The sequence below is a fragment of the Eurosta solidaginis genome, chromosome X (assembly GCF_040869045.1).
Source record: "Eurosta solidaginis isolate ZX-2024a chromosome X, ASM4086904v1, whole genome shotgun sequence".
Classification (NCBI taxonomy): Eukaryota; Metazoa; Arthropoda; class Insecta; order Diptera; family Tephritidae; genus Eurosta; species Eurosta solidaginis.
The window spans coordinates 30982611-31002560 of record NC_090324.1 but is presented as its reverse complement, the minus strand read 5'-3'; the positions used below and the strand labels follow the sequence as shown (position 1 = coordinate 31002560).

Genomic DNA, 19950 nt, shown 5'->3' with positions numbered 1-19950 from the left:
AAATAGGACCTTAAAAAGCATAGCTTTTATTATCGTTGATATTTTAAAGCACATATTTAATTTGAGTATAACCTCCGGAGTTTTTCCAGAAGATTTAAAATGTGCCACCGTGATACCGCTGTTCAAAAAGGGAGATAAAAAAGACAAGAATAATTAGAGGCCTATATCCTTGCTATCCTCCATCTCAAAAATCTTTGAATAGGCAGTTAAGGCTAGGGTGTTAACTTATCTCAACAAAACTAAATTTTTTAGTCTCAAGCAATTTAGTTTTATGTCAGGGCTCTCAACTGAAGATGCTCTTTTAGACTTTTCTTCTTTTATACATAAAGCGATTGACGAAGAAATGTGTTGCGATAGTCTGTTTGTAGATATTACTAAAGCATTTGAAATGGTGGACCATAATATTCTACTGAGTAAGCTTAGCTCCGCTGGTTTCCGTGGCAACGTTTTTAGTTAATAATAATACTTAACGTATAGAATTCAGAAAGTCGTAAATAATTAAAATGAACCCAGACCTATTACCATAGGGCTGCCACAAAGCTTGGTTCTTGGACCAATCTTGTTTCTAATATACATTAAGTCACTATTCTCGTTGCCATTTGTTGGTAAAGTAACGGCATTTGCAGATGACCTTGCCATTGCATATGGATCTACAAATGAATTTAATCTTTTTGCTGATATCAATCAGGAAGTTTTTTATGCTGAGGTCTTGGTTTGCTAACCACAAACTCGTGGTAAGCAACAAGACAAAGTTGATGTATTTTAATCAATGCGGAAAGGAGTTACCTGGAAACGATATTTTCTTTCACGGCTCTAAGTGTATGCGGTTTCGTATGTGTTCAAGTAATTGTACTAATCAAAACTCTGCCAACACCTTTGACGAGAGAATAAATTGCGACAGTAATTGCTTTAAAATTGATGTAGTCCCTAATTTTAAATATTTGGGAGTTATATTCGACCAAGACCTAGGTTGGTCATCACATATTTTTGCTTTGAAATCGCTCATGTTGTCAGCGGTTCGTTCCTTCTTTAACCTAAAAAGGCTGTGCTCAAATCGAGTGTTAGCATTAATATATCATGGGCTAGTCCACTCAAAATTACAGTATGGAATCAGTTGCGGGAGTGGAGCGTATGCTAGTAAGTTTAATGCGCTTTTAATCCTACAGAAGTGCTTTATCCGAAAAATGTGTAACGCAGACCGTCTATCACACTCTATGGACCTTTTCAAAAAATTAAACATACTTCCCATTCGACACTTGTACTATTTCAAAGTTTTGAAAAGTTTTTTTTTATAAGGAGTGGGTATTTATAAAGCCAGATATATAACCCTTACAGCCTAAGAAGAAGATCGTTATCGAGTGTAAAAATTCCTCGTTTTCGGACCACACTTTTCCGTAACTTTTACACAATCGTGTCGTGTAAACTGTATAATAAATTACCTGCTGAAATACAACGCATTAGAAAACTTTCTAAGTTTATGAGTGAAGTGAAACTGTGGCTACTTGGTTTCAATCATGAGTGTGTAGAAATTCTGTTGCGACCCATCGTATAAATTCCGTTATGTAATATTTAAGCAGTTTTTTGCTTTATATGTAAGTACTTTGTCATTTATAGTATTTCTTTTTATTTAAAATAGTTATTCTCTGATCCTTACTTTAACTAGGCAATTGTATCTTGTGATTATTATGCGCATAACAAGGATTTATATTATATTTAAAGGAAATGACATTTCCACTGCTTTTGCAATTAGCATTTAATGTCATTAACTATTTTTCTTATTTGAATTTGTTACTTTTTTATATTGCACTACTTGGAAAATTGTACGTATTTATAAGAAAATAAAGAATATAAAATACAATACAATGCAATCGAGAGATCCCGATATACATAAATAAAAATAAATGTAAGGCGCGATAACCTCCGAAGAGATTTTAGGACGAGCTTCTCTTCCAATTTGCGTCGCGCTCCTTTTAAATTTTACTACAAATTGGCGGGAAGGACCTACTTGTTTTATGCCGACTCCGAACGGCATCTGCAAGGCAGATGAGTTTTCACTGAGAGCTTTTCATGGCAGAAATACACTCTGAGTGCTTGCCAAACACTGCCGAGGGACGACTCTGCTTAGAAAAATTTTCTTCTAATTGTAAAACCTTATTTCTAAAATTTTGATGTTGCTTTGCCCGGGATGGGCGAACCCAGGATCTTCGGTGTGATAGGCGGAGCACGCTACCATCACACCACGGTGGCCGCCAGATATATATATCATGCAGGTAATGACGTTCGGAGCCTAATGTTCACCTTCATCAGTTAATTACGTAAAAAAAAAAATTCTGAGCGATTCCGGGACCAATACCCTACCGCGGTAGATGCGACAACCGAAAACACCTTCGTAGATGACTGGCTTAAAAGTGCACATACAGAGGAGGAAATGATAGAACTGGCTTCAACTGTACGTGGTATCCCCGCCGACGGTGGTTTCTATATGAGAAGCTGGAAATCGAACTCGACAACCGTGTTGGGTGCCTTAAGCGGGCATTTTCAACAAGACGACAAACGTGTCGAAAACCCAAGTACATATCAAGAGAAAATTTTGGGAATGTGGTGGTCTCCGGTCGACGACGTGTTCATGTTCTCTAATAGGTTTTCGAGAGAAGTTTGTGCGTGGATAAATCTCGAACTAACCGTGAGATACTTCGGTTAATAATGAGAATATTTGATATAGGACTTTTGGGATTCTATCTTATTTACGCGAAGGTACTAATGCAAGAGATATGGCGATCATGTGTCATGTGGGACGAGTGCATTAAGGCTGAGCAAGAGGAAAAGTGGAAGATCTGATTAAGCCGCCTAGGATCTATAACAAATGTGCGTGTTACTCGCTGTTATTCCTTAGTTAACTCCGCCGAGAGGGTAGAGCTGCATGCTTTTGTCGATGTCAGTATGGTCGCCTACGCAGCAGTCGCATATTTGCGCGCTGAAACAAAGAACGTATTTGTTTGCTGTCTGGTGGCTTCGAAAACACGCGTGACGCGTTGAAAACACATTTTGATTCCCAGATTGGAATTTATGGCTGCGATTCTTGGGTTACTATTAGCAAAATGTTTAGCAAAGGAGCTTTCGGTTTCCCTTGAACGCAGGTTTTTTTGGTCAGACACGAAAAATTTATTATAATGGGTCCGATCCGATGCAAGAAAATGTCAGCAGTTTGTTGCTGTAAGGGTAGGCGAAATATTGGAAGATTCTTTAGTGGATGAATGGAGGTGGATTCCCACATCAGATAACGTGGCCAACGAAGGTACCAAGTGGTCGAAGCAACCGGTGCTAGACTCGGAACCCGATGGTTTAGGGCCCTAATTTTTAACCCTTCCTGAAAATGAATGGCCGAAGGGAAATCTAGGCTTTGAATCAGAACCTCTGTTTCATATGGAGTTAATACGAAAAACGACGTCACCTCTTAAAATTATTAGCCCCGAATCTGATAGATACTGTAGGTGGGAGAGGCTAAGAAACGCGCAAGGCTATGTACTACGTTTCCTCAACAAAATCGTGTTGAAGATATTGCAGTCTTCCAAAATGTTTAATTTGCTGAGTAAGCTAGATGTCGAAGGATGCGAATATGTTATAATTGGCAATTTTCAAGAGGAAATTTATTACGAAGTGATCTTATGTCTTATTGCGGGTGGAAATATATCTCCGCTTTTTGTGGTACTATATATATAAATAAATTAACGATACCCGACAGATGATGTTTTGGGTCACCCTGGTCCAGATTTTGGTCGATATCTCGAAAATGGGTTCACATATACAACTACCACCACTCCCTTTTAAAACGCTCATTAATACCTTTAGTTTGATACCAATATCGTACAAATACATTATAATCACCCCTGGTCCACCTTTATAGCGATATCTCGAAAAGGCGTCCACCTATAGAACTAAAGCCTACTCCCTTTTAAAATACTCATTATCGCCTTTCGTTTGATACCCATATTGTACAAACGAATTCTAGAGTCACCCCTGGTCCACCTTTATGACGATATCTCGAAAAGGCGTCCACCTATAGAACTAAGGCCCCCTCCCTTTTAAAATACTCACTAAAACCTTTCATTTGATACCCATATCGTACAAGCAAATTCTAGAGTCACCCCTGGTCCACCTTTATGGCGATATCTCGAAAAGGCGTCCACCTATAGAACTAAGGCCCACTCCCTTTTAAAATACTCATTAACACCTTTCATTTGATACCCATTTCGTACAAACAAATTCTAGAGTCAGCCCTGGTCCACCTTTATGGCGACATCCCTAAATGGCGTCAACCTATAGAACTATGGCTTACTCCCTCTTAAAATACTCTTTAATACCTTCCATTTGATACACATGTCATACATGTCCAGGGTTACCCTAGATTCATTTTCCTACATGGTGATCTTCCCTTATTTTGTCTCCATAGCTCTCAGCTGAGTATGTAATGTTCGGTTACACGCGAACTTAGCCTTCCTTACTTGATGGATTCTAACTTGATTGGAGAAGGGTGCTTCTTAGCACGAAAAAATATAAGTGTAAAGATCTTGTCAAATATATGCATATGTTTGAATTGTTAATAAATTAAATAAATATAGATTTTAGCATTACTACCAGCAATTGGATACGATGAAAATACGTTTTACGTTTATTGATTTGATTTGCACCCTCTCCTATAGCCAAATTAGTTCTATAAGCTAAAATATTAACAAAATGGGGACTTTCAATTTTTTTTTCTATAAATGAACACTTAGTCCGATTGAATAAAGGAAAGAAAAAATTATTGAAATCGGTCAAACGGTTTTTGAGTATTAGCTAAAATATTTTTTAATTGAGGTGTTTTAAATTTTTTTTTTGCCGTAAGTGATCCCTGAGTTAGATCGATAAAAGCAGAGAAAAAACTTTTAAAATCGGTATAGCAGTTTTTCAGCTTTGAACTTACTAACACACACAAATTAATTTGTGCCGCCGTGGTGTGATAGTAGCGTGCTCCGCCATCAACACCGAAGATCCTGGGTTCACGCCCCGGACAAAGCAACATCAAAATTTTAGAAACACGTTTTTTCAATTAGAAGAAAATTTTTCTAAGCGGGGTCGCCCCTCGGCATTGTTTGGAAAGCACTCCGAGTGTATTTCTGCCATGAAAAGCTTTCAGCGAAAACTCATCTGCCTTGCAGATGCCGTTCGTATTCGGCAAAAAACAAGTAGGTCCCATCCCGCAAATTTGTAGGAATAATCAAGAGGAGCACGACGCAAATTGGAAGGGAAGCTCGGCCTAAATTCTCTTCGGCGGTAAACGCGCCTTACTTTTATTTATATGTAGATTGCAAAGGCTTGTAAAATTGTCAAAGGCTGGTATAGAAAATATTTAAATTTATGATGCATTTACGAAAAGGTTGTATAAAAGAAATTTATGAAGGGCAACAAAGGAAAAATTTAAATATATGTTGCATATACGAAAGGGTTGTATAAAAGAAAATTATTAATAGCGACATCTTACAAAGTTTAATTAGTACTTAAACTTGTTTTACCCAATAAGCAACTGCTAAGTGCATCAATGAATCTGCACTGATGACATTTGTGCGCATAAAATTAGTGATAAAAAGTGTGTAGTTATCACTAATATTCCCTACTTTCAGTTTTGGCGTGCATTATACATAGGGTGACCAGATCGTTCGAACCCAAACCGGGACGCGGAAATTGGCATGTTTTAAGCACAAGAGTAAAATAATACACGGTTCACACATTCATGTTACTATCCGCATTTAATGTAGTTCCATTATAAATTATAATATTCAGTGAAGACTCCTTGCATTATCCTATAGCCATGAGAAACATATATATCGTTAACTTAATGTGAAAATGTGCTAAGTCACATTTTACGAGTTTTACAGGAGACGAAAAAAACTGAATAATTTTTGAAATAACATTTTTTTTTTAAACTGTGAATGAGGATACCTTAGTTGCAATACTTTTGAGTGTAGAAGCTTTGAAAAAGATAAATAAAAATCATGTATGCTAACCCAGGAGCTATTTTATAACTTAGCACAATTTCCTCACTCCTGACTTAGCACTTTTTACTCAATATGTTCCGCCATGACTCCTCCCCTTTAATGATTGAAATATAACACTAAAACTATATATTTCACAAAAAATACTATTTATTACTATATATTTCACAAAAAATACTATTTATTTGTCAAACTATTGGCGGCCACCGTGGTGTGATGGTAGCGTGCTCCGCCTACCACACCGAATGCCCTGGGTTCACAGCCCGGCCAAAACAACATCAAAATTTTAGAAATAAGGTTTTTCAATTAGAAGAAAATTTTTCTAAGCGGCAGTGTTTGGCAAGCACTCCGAGTGTATTTCTGCCATGAAAAGCTCTCAGTGAAAACTCAGCTGCCTCGCAGATGCTGATCGGAGTCGGCATAAAAGAAGTAGGTCACGTCCCGCCAATTTGTAGGAAAAATTAAAAAAAGGAGGACAACGTAAATTGGAAGAGAAGCTCTGTCTAAAATCTCTTCGGAGGTTATCGCGCCTTACATTTATTTATTTATTTTATTTCCAACGGTTCTGATCTGGGCTCGTTAGCTGGATGGTGCGCAGACAACTTATTTTTAAATTCAAACAAATGCTGTGTTGTGTCTTATTCCATAAAGACAACTGCCACATACTTTATTTATAAACTAAATCTCTTAATCGTTGTCAAGATAGTAAAGACTTGGGTGTAATTTTTGACTCCAAACTCTCTTTTTCTAGTCACATTGATTTCGTTGTTTCAAAATGGTTGGGTTCAGTAGACGTAACACCAGTGACTTTAAGGACGCTCTGACGTTGAAGGCACTTTATATATCCTTGGTCAGAAGTGGTATTGAATATTGCTGCTCAATAATATGGAATCCTTTCTATGAATCTAAAAATTTTAGAAATAAGGTTTTTCAATTAGAAGAAAATTTTTCTAAGCGGCAGTGTTTGGCAAGCACTCCGAGTGTATTTCTGCCATGAAAAGCTCTCAGTGAAAACTCAGCTGCCTCGCAGATGCTGTTCGGAGTCGGCATAAAAGAAGTAGGTCACGTCCCGCCAATTTGTAGGAAAAATTAAAAAAAAGGAGCACAACGTAAATTGGAAGAGAAGCTCTGCCTAAAATCTCTTCGGAGGTTATCGCACCTTACATTTATTTATTTATTTTATTTCCAACGGTTCTGATCTGGGCTCTTTAGCTGGATGGTGCGCAGACAATAACTTATTTTTAAATTCAAACAAATGCTGTGTTGTGTCTTATTCCATAAAGACAACTGCCACATACTTTATTTATAAACTAAATCTCTTAATCGTTATCAAGATAGTAAAGACTTGGGTGTAATTTTTGACTCCAAACTCTCTTTTTCTAGTCACATTGATTTCGTTGTTTCAAAATGGTTGGGTTCAGTAGACGTAACACCAGTGACTTTAAGGACGCTCTGACGTTGAAGGCACTTTATATATCCTTGGTCAGAAGTGGTATTGAATATTGCTGCTCAATAATATGGAATCCTTTCTATGAATCTAACTCCTATAAAATTGAGAAAGTTCCAAAATTTTTTACAAAATTGCTTTACGTATGCTTCACTGGCCAGACGGCCTCCCATCATATACCAGCAGTCACAAATTGCTTGGTTTTCAGGCTTTGCATGACAGAAGAACTTTTATCTCACTCATGCTTCCATATAATGTAATAAACTTTAGCACGAATTGCTCTGATTTATCTACTTTGTTCTTTCCATATATTCCACTGCGTGATCTTCGGCATAATAGATTATTTATCGAAATAACTCATAAAACGAATTATGCTATGAATGAACCTATAACTATGACTATACATCTAGATAATCGATTCACTAGTGTTATTAATTTTAATAACAGCTTATATAAGTTTAAGCTTGAATTGTTTTCTATTTTTAACTAGTCTGTAAGAAAGCATGTAGTTATCGACATGTAAGAACTGAAATAGATTATAGTCAGCGCAAAGCATTTATCATACACCAAAGGCATGTCTCAATTGGGTAAATCAATTTTCAAGGGGTTGTGTTCGCAACCCTCTCAAGGGGTTGCCAGCACAATACATAGCTTCTCCAACCCAATTGTCAACTCACCTAACCGTGGCGAATCCTGTTTCATTGACAGCCGAGGCTCTGGCGACCCCAATTTCCTCATGGAACTAGGGGCTGGGGAGGGCGGGACGGCCTAGAAGGTTTAATGTTGTCATATAAATCGTTCCCGAGATGGTCGAGCTAGTAGGACCTAAATAGTGCTTTGTTACCGGAACGTGCCGGATCTATATCCGGCAAAGGGTCATCAACATGGGTAACACTCCTCAAAGCCTTCGGGAAGTGTCTTTATCGTTAATACAACAACAACAACAAACAAACTTTTAGACTGAATGAATTAAATAAATAAATAAAATGCGCGCACAAAGAAATTACTAGTAATTCGGATTGATATTATTGACAGGTTGACTTAGCACATTTTTTTTACATTTTTTTAACAGCTGACGACTTAGCACATTTACACATTGCCCACAGCACGTAAAATGAAAAATTTTAATATTTTTTTTTGTGATTGATGTATTTTGAATTCAGTTTTAAAACTGCATTAAAATAAAATTTTTCAAAAAAAAGTGACTTAGCACATTTTCACATTAAGCTAACGATATAATACATAGCTTCAGTCAAATAAAATTTTTAGTTGAATTTTTGTTCACTTTTTTCTGACTCAGTCCATACTTCTGTGAACTAGCAATTTGTTTTAGGAATTTAACATTCATAGAGTTTGACAAATGTCGAAAAAAATCATGGCACGTAAGTTTGCAATATTAAATTGCACGATCATAATGTGCGTCATGTTTTCCACATCGAAACGATTACTTTTGTCCGCCCATTGTGAATTTAGTAATGAAAACACTCGCTCACAGTTAGCGTTATGAGCTGAATGGAAAAAAAGAACGGTAATTTCTATACGACAGCATGACACTGCTAATACGTGTCGAAAAATATCGAGAGAGGTGTCAAAAGACGCGTCTTGACATAGTATTAATAATCCGAAGACTGAAAAGAAAAATTTTATCTCTGTCTGGAGATATTTGCAGTTGAAGTTGGCGATTTTCATGTGGTTGTTGTAAATTTGTTGTACCCACAAAAAATTGTGAACATAAGTGTTTTGCACGGATATAGTTTTGGTCTCCAAACAGGTGTTAGACACACCCAGGGTAGTTTTTTAAAAACGCGGCCCAAAGCCGCCAATGCAGAAAGGTATTCTGCGTAAAAATACACCTATCCCCCGATTTACATACATGGAAGATCGGTTCCAGACAAAACCGTGTAAAGTGAAATCTTCGTTTTCCTATACAAAAACCGTGTAAAGCGAAAAAACTCCCCAATTCAGTCTTTTATTTAAATAAAACAAATCTAAAACATCTTAATAAAGGTTCACAAAAAGATAATTCAATCGATAACTTACCAGTTCAAACCAAAAAAACTCGCAATAATAGTAAAAATTATGGCGTTTTGTTCAAATTTTCATCAAACGATTTTCCTCCCACATCAACTACATATGTACTCTGCGTTTGGTTATGTACATACATATTCACAATAAGGGGAATCCCTCAATATTGCAATCAGTGTTGCCAAGGGGACTCAAAAAGGTTTTTAATGATTTGTGAATCTTCGGAGTTTTTCAAATTTTGCTGATTTATGAACCGTGTAAAAGCGAAATCGTGTAAAACAAGTACCGTGTAAATCGGGGGATAGGTGTACTATGGATCCCACCCCTGGTTTCGGAGGGACCCGCGGGTTTTCGTTAATATCTTTTGAACCGCTTAAAACAAAAAAAAAGACAAAAAAAACGCGTCTTTTGATACCTCTCTGGATATTTTTGGACGCGTATTAGCAGAGTTATGCTGTCGTATAGAATTACCAGAAGAACTGAACGATTTTCAAAATCTCAGAAAATCCCGTCTTACTTCGAATTTAGTAAAATCCGGAACATTTCGGAAATATCAGGGGAGAACATTTAATCTAAATCCGGGACTATGACAGAAAAAGTGCGTGTCGCCAATATTTCTCCATGCACGACTACTGTGTGTAATTACGGATGAGCGTTTTTTTAGTCGCAAACGCAGACGTATATGCAAGTAAAAAAACAGGGCCAATGTGTAAAGATTTCTACTCACCAGATGGCATTGAAGCTTTATCTTTCATAATCGCATTCTTTGTTACTATTGTTCTATCTTCGGATAGTTGCTTAGATGTCAAGCGCTTTACACATTAGTTATTACTTTCTGATTTTCTGATATGGATATCAGATTCTTTGGGTCGATAAGTAGCGTCATATTCAGGTGTTATGGAGCTATATACGTTTTTCGTGTTTTCATTTTTAATTTATTTAAATACATACGCGAGTTCGAGCTTCAAAATAATAAAAACTGATTTCTGAAGGTTGCTTTTTATAAAACCCACCCTAAATGATTTTATTATATATTTTCTAGATTTGTTTATTTATAATTTTCACTTGCGTTTTAGTTTTACACTTGCAATATTTTTGTAACTGGGAGTTGATTTTCTTCTACTTCACATACATTTTTTGGTATTTGTCGAAATGCACTCAATTTTCTTTAATGTTCACAAAGATTGTAAACTTTTCTCAAGTAAACGTAAATAGGAAATCGATATGTAAACAAAAATAAATGTTTGACAATTTCACCATTCTCAAGTTGTATGAAGAAGCAATAAGCTTATCGGAAGATGTCACCACATATAGATTCGCCTTGACTAAGGAACGCAATTTTAGCGAATATGTTCGTTATTTTATTTTTGGCCACTTCTTAAATGGAGCCGCAGTATTGTGCGATATAGAATAAATGCCTATATTATAAATATTATTATGTTCAGTAAAAAATCTATAGATAGGTTAAATGCATGATACAAGGAAACAAAGTAGTTCCACTTTTACGTATTTGACATAAACGGTGTTAGTAATCAGGAATAGAATTTGAAGAATCATTGTCACAAGACGAATTCACTACCATGTGTTGTTATCCCAACAGCTGATTACTTCTTCTCGATTATTTTCCATACAACGGCTTTGTACAACAATATGTCTGTTAATCGAAGTCAATGAAAATTTTCTTTTGACTTGACATTCTTCTGCACTGCGAATTGGTTGAATTCGCTTTCCCATCACCTTGTATGGATTCGCCTTGCATTGCCACCTCAACCAAAATCTGTTTTGGAAAATTAAAAATTTTTATGGAATGTTTTTGTTTAATTTAATATTAGAAGGATATATATACAGAGCTGTTAAAATATGAACTGACTAATTGCAACTAAAATACCACATCAAAAAAGTGAAAAGAAGTGCTTCTGAAACTCTGACCTCTTTACTGGCGAAATCAACCAAAGTTACCAATTGAATCGAGAACTCTCCTCAATAGTGAATATAAGTTTGCTTGACGCCACTTTTCTGTACTGTGGGTAAATCAGTAAAACTCGTTGCAGCATTGATTTGTTTGTCCTGCTCCAACATTTCGGGTACTGCGACTGTGAATTATTTTTGTTCTGGGTACAACATATACTCCGCCTCCTTGTTTACTTTGAAAACGAATGTATGCGAAACACCTTTTACTCCGGTGTCTGTATCCTACTGTTCTGATGCTGCAAACTCTCTTTAATTATTCAATGGTGCTAATATTGCTTGACCTTATCAATTTTATTCCATTGTACCTGCTGAATGGACAAGTGGTATCGATTTATTTGGATCGTCCCTCGAAATTCTGATGTTTTTCAGATGTAAAATTTTCGACAGATATCTACCGATAGGAAAACCTGCGATCTATAAGCGCAACAAGCACGAACTGATGAACTGCTTCGTCCATTTTCTTGGTAAAAACGGGAGTTGCAGCATTTGCTTTGAGTAAAACGGAACCTCTGTCGTACTGCCTTTGATTTTATCAAACTTTTCATGACAGCAGTACCCCTTGCTGTGGTAAGGACATCGTTACTTAGAATGGTGGTTCTCCAAGCTGTCTCCATTCAAATACCGTTAAAGCCGCTGAGCTACATAGTTGAGCACTGTGGAGTGACGGCAGCCAGATTAATGATCCAATAGTGGAAAAGAAACTATGAGAAATGTTTGCGGTGGGGCCAAGTTAGGAGCAACCGTTATGTTGAACAGAAAACTAACGATCAAGATACATATTTTCCCTCAGATGCAGTTCTTATATATTTTGGACAAATGTTAGATTCAATACCAGAACAGCTTCTTGAGCGTCAAAAATATACCAACAAATCCAAAGAAAACAAGTAAATGTGTCTAAGTTCGGGGGTAACCGAACATTATATACTCAGCGTGAGCCTAAATTGTACATTTCATTTCAGATAAATTACTTTTCTGCATAACACGTGGCACCGCCCGTTTAAAAAAAAATTTCTCCCCATTTCCTCTTACAATAAAACTTGAAAAGTGAAATATCATTGATTCAAAACAATTTTTTGCTAAGTTATAGCTTATTATTCTAGTCTATGACCCTTTTAAACTTGTTTTATATCTAATTTGCCATGGTCTCTAACCGATCCCGTCCATTTTCACTAGAAATATTTTCTGCTATAGGGAAAATTTGTGTGCCCAATTTTATTACGATCCGTAAATTTTTCTTCGAGTTATGGCTCCCGAAACATAGAAAATTGCTTAGTCATAAAAGGGCCGGTGCCACGCCCATTTTTAAAATTTGAAGTTTTTCCCATTTATTGTTATAAATCCACTTGGGAAATGAAATACTATTGATATAAAGCTCTTTTTTTGCAAAGATATAGCTTATTTTATTCGTGCACAACCTTTTTAAAAATCTTTTATATAAAAGTGGGCGTGGTCCTTAACTGAGTTCGTTAATTTTTCTTCAAAGCATTCCTTATAGTAAAGGCAACCTCTCTGCCGAATTTTGCTACGATAGATTTAACGATTTTTGATTTATGATTAATAATATTTGTAAAATTGATTTTATGACAAGTGGACGGCGCCACGCCCATTTTACATTTTTTTTTTTTCAAATTTGTATCAACAGTCTCAATATCAGTCCACACGTCAAGTTGCAAAATTCTAGGTGTATTATTTACTAAATAATCAGGTTTTTTGTGTTTTCCAAAATATTGTGTACCTATATAAAAAGTGGGCGTGGTTATCATCCGATTTCGCTCATTTTCAATAACAATCTATTCTGGGTCCAGATAAGTACGTGTACCAAATTTGGTGAAGATATCTCAATTTTGACTCAAGTTATCGTGTTAACGGGCAGACGGACGGACGGACGGACGGACGGACATAGCTCAATCAAATTTTTTTTCGACACTGATGATTTTGGTATATGGAAGTCTATATCTATCTCGATTCCTTTATACCTGTACAACCAACCGTTATCTAATCAAAGTTAATATACTCTGTGTGCAAAGCACGCTGAGAATAAAAATGTACCACATTTTTCAATGGAAATTGTGTGCGTCTCTTTTTATTTCACCATTTTATTATTGACAATTTGAAATCACTTAAATATTATTCTAGTTCTGTTTTAAGTTTTCACGTTTTTTATCTTATCGGTGCCTATATTTTTCAAAAATCAATGTGTTTCTGTGTGAAAGCGAGTTCAAATGATTTTTGGATATTTATCAACAAATTAAACATACACCAAAGGTTGGCAATTGGTTATTAAGTGGTATTTATGAATTACAAGCAAAAAAAAAAAAAATTCATAACGTGCTATCGTTATCATAATATGAATAGAAAATTTGGAATCGCGTGACTTTCTATTCCAAATTTTCGACTGCGACCCATTTTACAAATTTCGAAGAATAATGCGAATAAATATCCTAAAAGCGTATCAACATAAAATGAAAGATTGACCGACTCAAAGAGTACATCAGCCACAGTACTTCTAGGACGATCTAACAACCGCAACGCAATTCGCAGACTTACTTTGCGTGGGCATTATTAAGAAGTCCTATAAGCCTACCAAAGTCAGCTGACATAAGTTTGCCGGTAATTCTCTTACAGTATTTTTATTATGGTGAATGTAAAAACAATATAAAAACTTTGAAAGTGATTGAATCAAATGAAAAACTGCATTAGGGATTCGATTTGGGAAGTTTTTATCCTAAATAGCCAACCTAAGATCGGCAGTGTTTCTATTTTACAAATAAAAATATACACGATTTGAAGATCTGTATGTCGGGAATTTTTGAAACTGCAATCTATCTTAAAGCTTTTTAGTTATTCACAATAATTATGATTTCACAACAATAATATTCACAACGATTTTGTTCTTAATAATTTATGTATATTGGTATTATATCCAAGATATTTAGTTACTAATTTTTACGAAAATTATACAATAACCATTCTTTCTTTTTAATCAAATTTGCACATAGGTACCTACATATGTATATTTGTCGGAAAACAAGCCAGAGTAAAATTGCACCAAAAAACTTGTCTTTGTTTGAACAAATATATATATACATTCATTAGCATAACAAAACACAATTTACTCCCTACAGCTGAAATCAAGTGAACGCGGTTATAATCACACAACACACCGAGAAGCATTGACCATATACTAGAATAAGCTAAACGAATTAATCGAACGCGACGATACTTCTCTACACAGGTTTAGTTTGTTACTGCTCTCTAGACAGCAGCAACATATTCCATGTGACCAAATAATACATTCGCCGTCATATCAATACCGTAAGAAACAATTTACACATCACACATCCATGCATAATAGGATATAATAGCATATTGAATCAAAAAAGAAAAGTATGGAGAGCGCCATACAGTCAACTAAGGAGCACATTGTGGTAAAAAGCTGGTATATTTGATGGAGTATAAAACAAAAGATATATTCCTTAATAAACAAAAGACAAAACATTGTAGCAAATGAGAATGTGAGCACATGAGTAAATGAGTGAGTTAAATACGCAGACTGTGCTGGAGAATGAATACAATATTCATTGAATTATTCTACAAATCAAAGTGGGAGTGAAAACTCTCTAAGCCGATAATGTACGGTGTTCTATCCTGCATACATATGTATGTATATTCAAAGTCGCGGTCGTTAGACAGTGAAACAATTTTCATTTAGTCTTCACTGAGAGAGTGATGTAGCAACATCAATGGTGGTTGTTACAATGTAGCCAGTGCGAGAACTGAACTCCTTTGTTATACTCAGCTGAGCAGAGCTCACAGAGTGTATTAATTTTGTGCGCATAACGGTATAAACTGATCGAGATAGATATAGACTTCTATATATCAAAATGATCTGCGCGAAAAAAGAAATTCATTTAGCTATGTTCGTCCGTCCGTCTATCTGTCCGTCCGTAAACACGATAACTTGAGTAAATTTTTAGGTATCTTAATGAAATTTGGTATGTAAGTTCCTGGGCACTCATCTCAGATTGCTATTTAAAATGAATGAAATCGGACTATATCGAAAATTTCGAAAAACATAAAAAGTGCGATAATTCATTACTAAAGACGGATAAAGCGATGAAACTTGGCAGGTGGGTTTACCTTATGACGCATAATAGAAAATTACTTACAAGTTTTGCAAATTAATTTACAAGTTTTGCAAGCTGAAATTTGGCAGTCGTTCATGATAAAATTTGGCAGGATCGTTACTCCTATTGCCACATGTGTTCTAAATAAAAATTAGCAAAATCGAATGACGAATACGCCCAATTTAATTCACCCATCCTTGGGAAATTTGGTAAGGGCATAGCTTCTATGACGATAACTGTTTTCTGTGAAAAGGGGTGAAATAGGTTGAAGCCAAGCCCAGTTTTTATACACAGTCCACCGTTAACACAATAACTTGAGCAAAAATCCATATATATTTACTAAGCTTAGTTCACGTATTTATCTGAACTCACTGTATCTTATTATTAAAAATGGGCGAGATCCGACTGTGACCACGCCCACTTTTTCGATATCGAAAATTTCAAAAAATGCCATAATTCTATACCAGATACGAAAAAAGGGGTGAAACATCGCGATTGGATTGGTTTTTTGACGCAAAATATAACTTTAGAAAAACTTTGTTAAATTGGTACCATATTAAGTAGAAGAAAATGAAAGAGGTCTACAAGGAGAAACCAAAAGCCAGTGGAATTATGGCGGGAATACTGTTCATGATATTACATATATAAATAAATTAGCAGTACCCGACAGATGTTCTTCTGGGTCACCCTGGTCCACATTTTGGTCAATATCTCGAAAACGCCTTCACATATACAACTAAAGGCCACTCCCTTTTAAAACCCTGATTAATATCTTTAATTTGATACCCATATCGTACAAACTCATTATAGAGTCAACCCTTTATGGCGATATCTCGAAAAGGCATCCACGTATAGAACTATGGTCCACTCCCTTGTAAAATACTCTTTAATACTTTCCATTTGATACCCATATGTCATACAAACACATTACAGGGTTACCCTATGTTCATTTTCCTACATGGTGATTTTCCCTTATTTTGTCTCCAAAGCTGTCAGCTGAGTATGCAATGTTCGGTTACACCCAAACTTAGGCTTCCTTACTTGTTTTTATTAACCTTTGTTGAGGCATTGCAATTGCAGCAACGCTTTTTAGGTGTTTTGTAGGAAATTGTAGAGGTAAAAATTGTTATAGGAATGAGAAACTATTAAAAATATAACGGTTTTAAATGAAATTCAATTTTACTAATAATCATATCGTTTTACTTGCACTGTCGAAGATATGGCACCGATATTTCTAATTTTTGCTTGCGTCTAACGTGAAAGGGATTTAAGAACAGTCGCTCTATAACAGTGGTCCCCAAAATGAAAACTGTAGCTGTGTGAGTAAAACTAAAATCATCTTATTGGTAGTGGTTTAGTTGTTGATGAAATCAACAATGCCAATGAGGTAGGACATATGCACGCATGTTTGTTAACACACAAAAAGTAATTCGTAAATATGCCATACAAATACTACTTTATTGCTTGAAGCTAAGGAAAAACTTAAACGAAATAAATTGTTAACATTAAAACATGAAAACATTCTGTGCATGAGCGTTTGTTTGAAAAATATCTTTTCGCAAATGCGCAAATAAACAATAGCGTCACCAGATGTTGCTACTCTGCTTGTTCCATTGTAAATCTTACCAAGTAGCGCAACTAACAGCTGATCGCTGAAAAGTCACACCTTCTCGACTCAGTTTAAAAAAAAATTTAGATTATTTAGCTTAAATTTTCAAGTGAGATAATCCTTACCAATTGATGTATATATAGGATATATAAGGCGCTTTTGTTTTTATTAAAAGAATATTTTTGTTTATATTAAAACTTTTATCTTTTTTTTTCAACTTTATTTTAACAATTTCATGCGTTTTTAAAGCATTTTCGGACATATAAATACAACCATGTGCATATACGTTTTGACATTACATTTCATACACGTTCGTATTTGCCATGCTCATTGTTTCTAAATTCGTAAACAATGACTGCGGATATTCTGTGTGATTTTTCGAAAAAATTCATCATTTTTGTGAAATTTTATACTTAATCTGTGGTATTCTGGTGGTCAAAAAGCTTTTATGCAACAATACTTTACCTCACAACGCGACAATGTATTTCGTAATGTCGAAGTACATACCCTGACGGAAATAATAAGTCAGTTGCTAAAATTAATATATTAAAAATTAATTTGTAGGCAACTTATTTAAAACACGTACGTATGTATGTACATATTTACTAATTTACACTTGCTCATCTTCTTTATACTTATGTACATCCAAGCATGCCATGGTTTTTTCGCTTTGGTTTTTGTTTACCGTTTTACAGCTTCGCGTCAATTGTGATTTATTGCGTTGAAGAATAGTTTGCGATTTTAATAAGTGCGTGTATAAAAGCGTTTTAATAAATAAAAAGAAATAAGTGTATTTTTTTCTAAATTAAAACGTAAATTTAATAAACTGTAAAAGGTGAAATGAGCAGTGGTTGTAGCAAAAGGCATTTGAGCAGGCAAATCAAGAAGCATGAGGAAAAAAATTTTGCATTGATTGACCAATATGCATTAGAGAATGCGAGTGATTTTGCATGTAGCAACGAAAATGAAGAAAGGGAAACCGGTGAAGTTGAAAATCGCAGTTTTGAAGAAGAAACTATAGATATTCCTACAAATAATGTGCAAACGTTCAGAGAGAAAATAAAAAGGTGGTTTTTAGGGAATTTATTGTCCCGCCAGGGTTTGGAGGAACTACTGTTGATTTTGAAAGAGGAGAATATGGACGTTCCTCTTAGTGCTGCGACACTAATTGGAAAAACGCCTGATAGAAGCATAACGACCATAAACCCTGGGGTTTATTGTCATTTTGGAGTAGAAAATCAAATACTTAAAGCTGTTAGTGAAGTTATTATTTTACCTGAAACTGTTGCTAGCATAAATATCGATAGACTGCCATTATTCAAGAGTTCGAAAGCTCAATTGTGGCCCATTTTGATGAAAATTATGAACGCACCTAATATTGCAACATTTTGTATTGGGGTATATTTTGGGTATAAAAAACCAGATGATATTAATGAATTTCTCAAAAATTTGGTAGAAGAACTAAAGCATTTGCAATCAAACGGCATAAAGGTGGGCAACAAAATAATTCCGTTTAAATTAGGAGGGCTTATATGCAATGTCCCGGCCAAATCCTTTGTGTGTGGCGTTCCTTCCCATACATAAAGTCATGGATGCACCAAGTGCTGTCAAATTGGAAAGAAAATTATTAATACGCTTACTTATTTTACCAAAAGTGGGTGTTTAGTGTCAAATGCAGACTTTTGCTCAAGAAAAAATTTGAATCACCACCAAAAGCTTTTCCACAATACCAAAACCCCTTTCGAGAGTATTGACTTTAAAATGATAACTCAGATACCTTTGGACCCAATGCATCTTTTAGATCTTGGAGTTGTACGAAAATTTTTCACCAGAATATTTTATGATAAATGTAATTATAAGTTAAATAAAGAAACCAAAACTATGATATCGGAGCACTTAGTGTCATTAAGCAAGAGTGTGCCAAAGGAGTTTGTTCGGAGACCTCGAAGCCTGAATGAGCTAAATAATTGGAAAGCAACAGAGTTTAGGCAGTTCGGTTTATACACGGGATTAATTGTTTTTAAAAACAAGGCTCACGAGGATGTGTATTATGAGTTTCTGCTGTTATTCTGTGCTTATCGGATGCTTTCTTGCCCGAAAAGTTGCAGAAAAAATATTCCCGTAAGCCAAGCAATGTTGCAGCTATTTGTTGAGAATTTTGCCATAATTTTTGGAGCGAATAGCATATCTCACAATGTTCACGGGCTTTTGTATATAACAGATTCAGTGCAAAAATTTGGAGATTTAGCAAGTTTTTCAGCATACCCATTTGAAAACTATCTCCAAATATTGAAAAAATATGTGAAAAAACCTTCAAAAATATTGCAGCAAATAAATAAAAAAAATTGAAAACGAAAAACTTGTTATCGAAAGAAAGGAATTGGAGGTAAAATACAAAAAGGAGCGGATAATTGGCATTTCGTATCGCTACTACTTTATAAGCGCCTTAAGCCCTGAAAACTTTTGTTTTTTTTTCAACAAAAACACCAATCAAAGTGATAGGTTTTAAAAAAATTGACAACAAGTACTTCTTGACTGGACGAAAATTCACCAAAATTGAGAGTTTCTTTAAGGAACCTACAGATTCTTCCACGTTCCTAGGTATTTCTTTGGTAGATATTGAAAGTTTGGATTCGGAAGAGGACTTTCCTGCTGATCAAATCACCCAAAAGCTTGTTGGTTTGCCATTTGAAAATAAAATTCTTTTATTAGCAATGCTACACTGCTCTATTTAGAAAC

General features: G+C 35.3%; 1 protein-coding gene across 22 annotated transcripts in view; it reads right to left on the bottom strand.

Moving 5' to 3' along the window:
* zfh2 (Zn finger homeodomain 2) overlaps positions 1–14697 on the bottom strand; it is a 2927436-nt gene extending 2912739 nt beyond the window's left edge. For 15 of the 22 annotated variants that reach the window (XR_010947790.1, XR_010947791.1, XR_010947792.1 and 12 more), the window contains exons 1-3: positions 14483–14697; positions 11242–11281; positions 10232–10922 (exon numbers count right to left, since the gene is read on the bottom strand). The gene's annotated coding sequence lies outside the window, so the exon portion shown is untranslated. Of the gene's footprint in view, positions 1–10231; positions 10923–11112; positions 11206–11241; positions 11282–14482 lie in introns of those variants that run through there. The other 7 variants (XR_010947780.1, XR_010947778.1, XR_010947777.1 and 4 more) reach the window with 6 other exon arrangements.
* Between the last annotated feature and the right edge of the window lie 5253 nt (positions 14698–19950).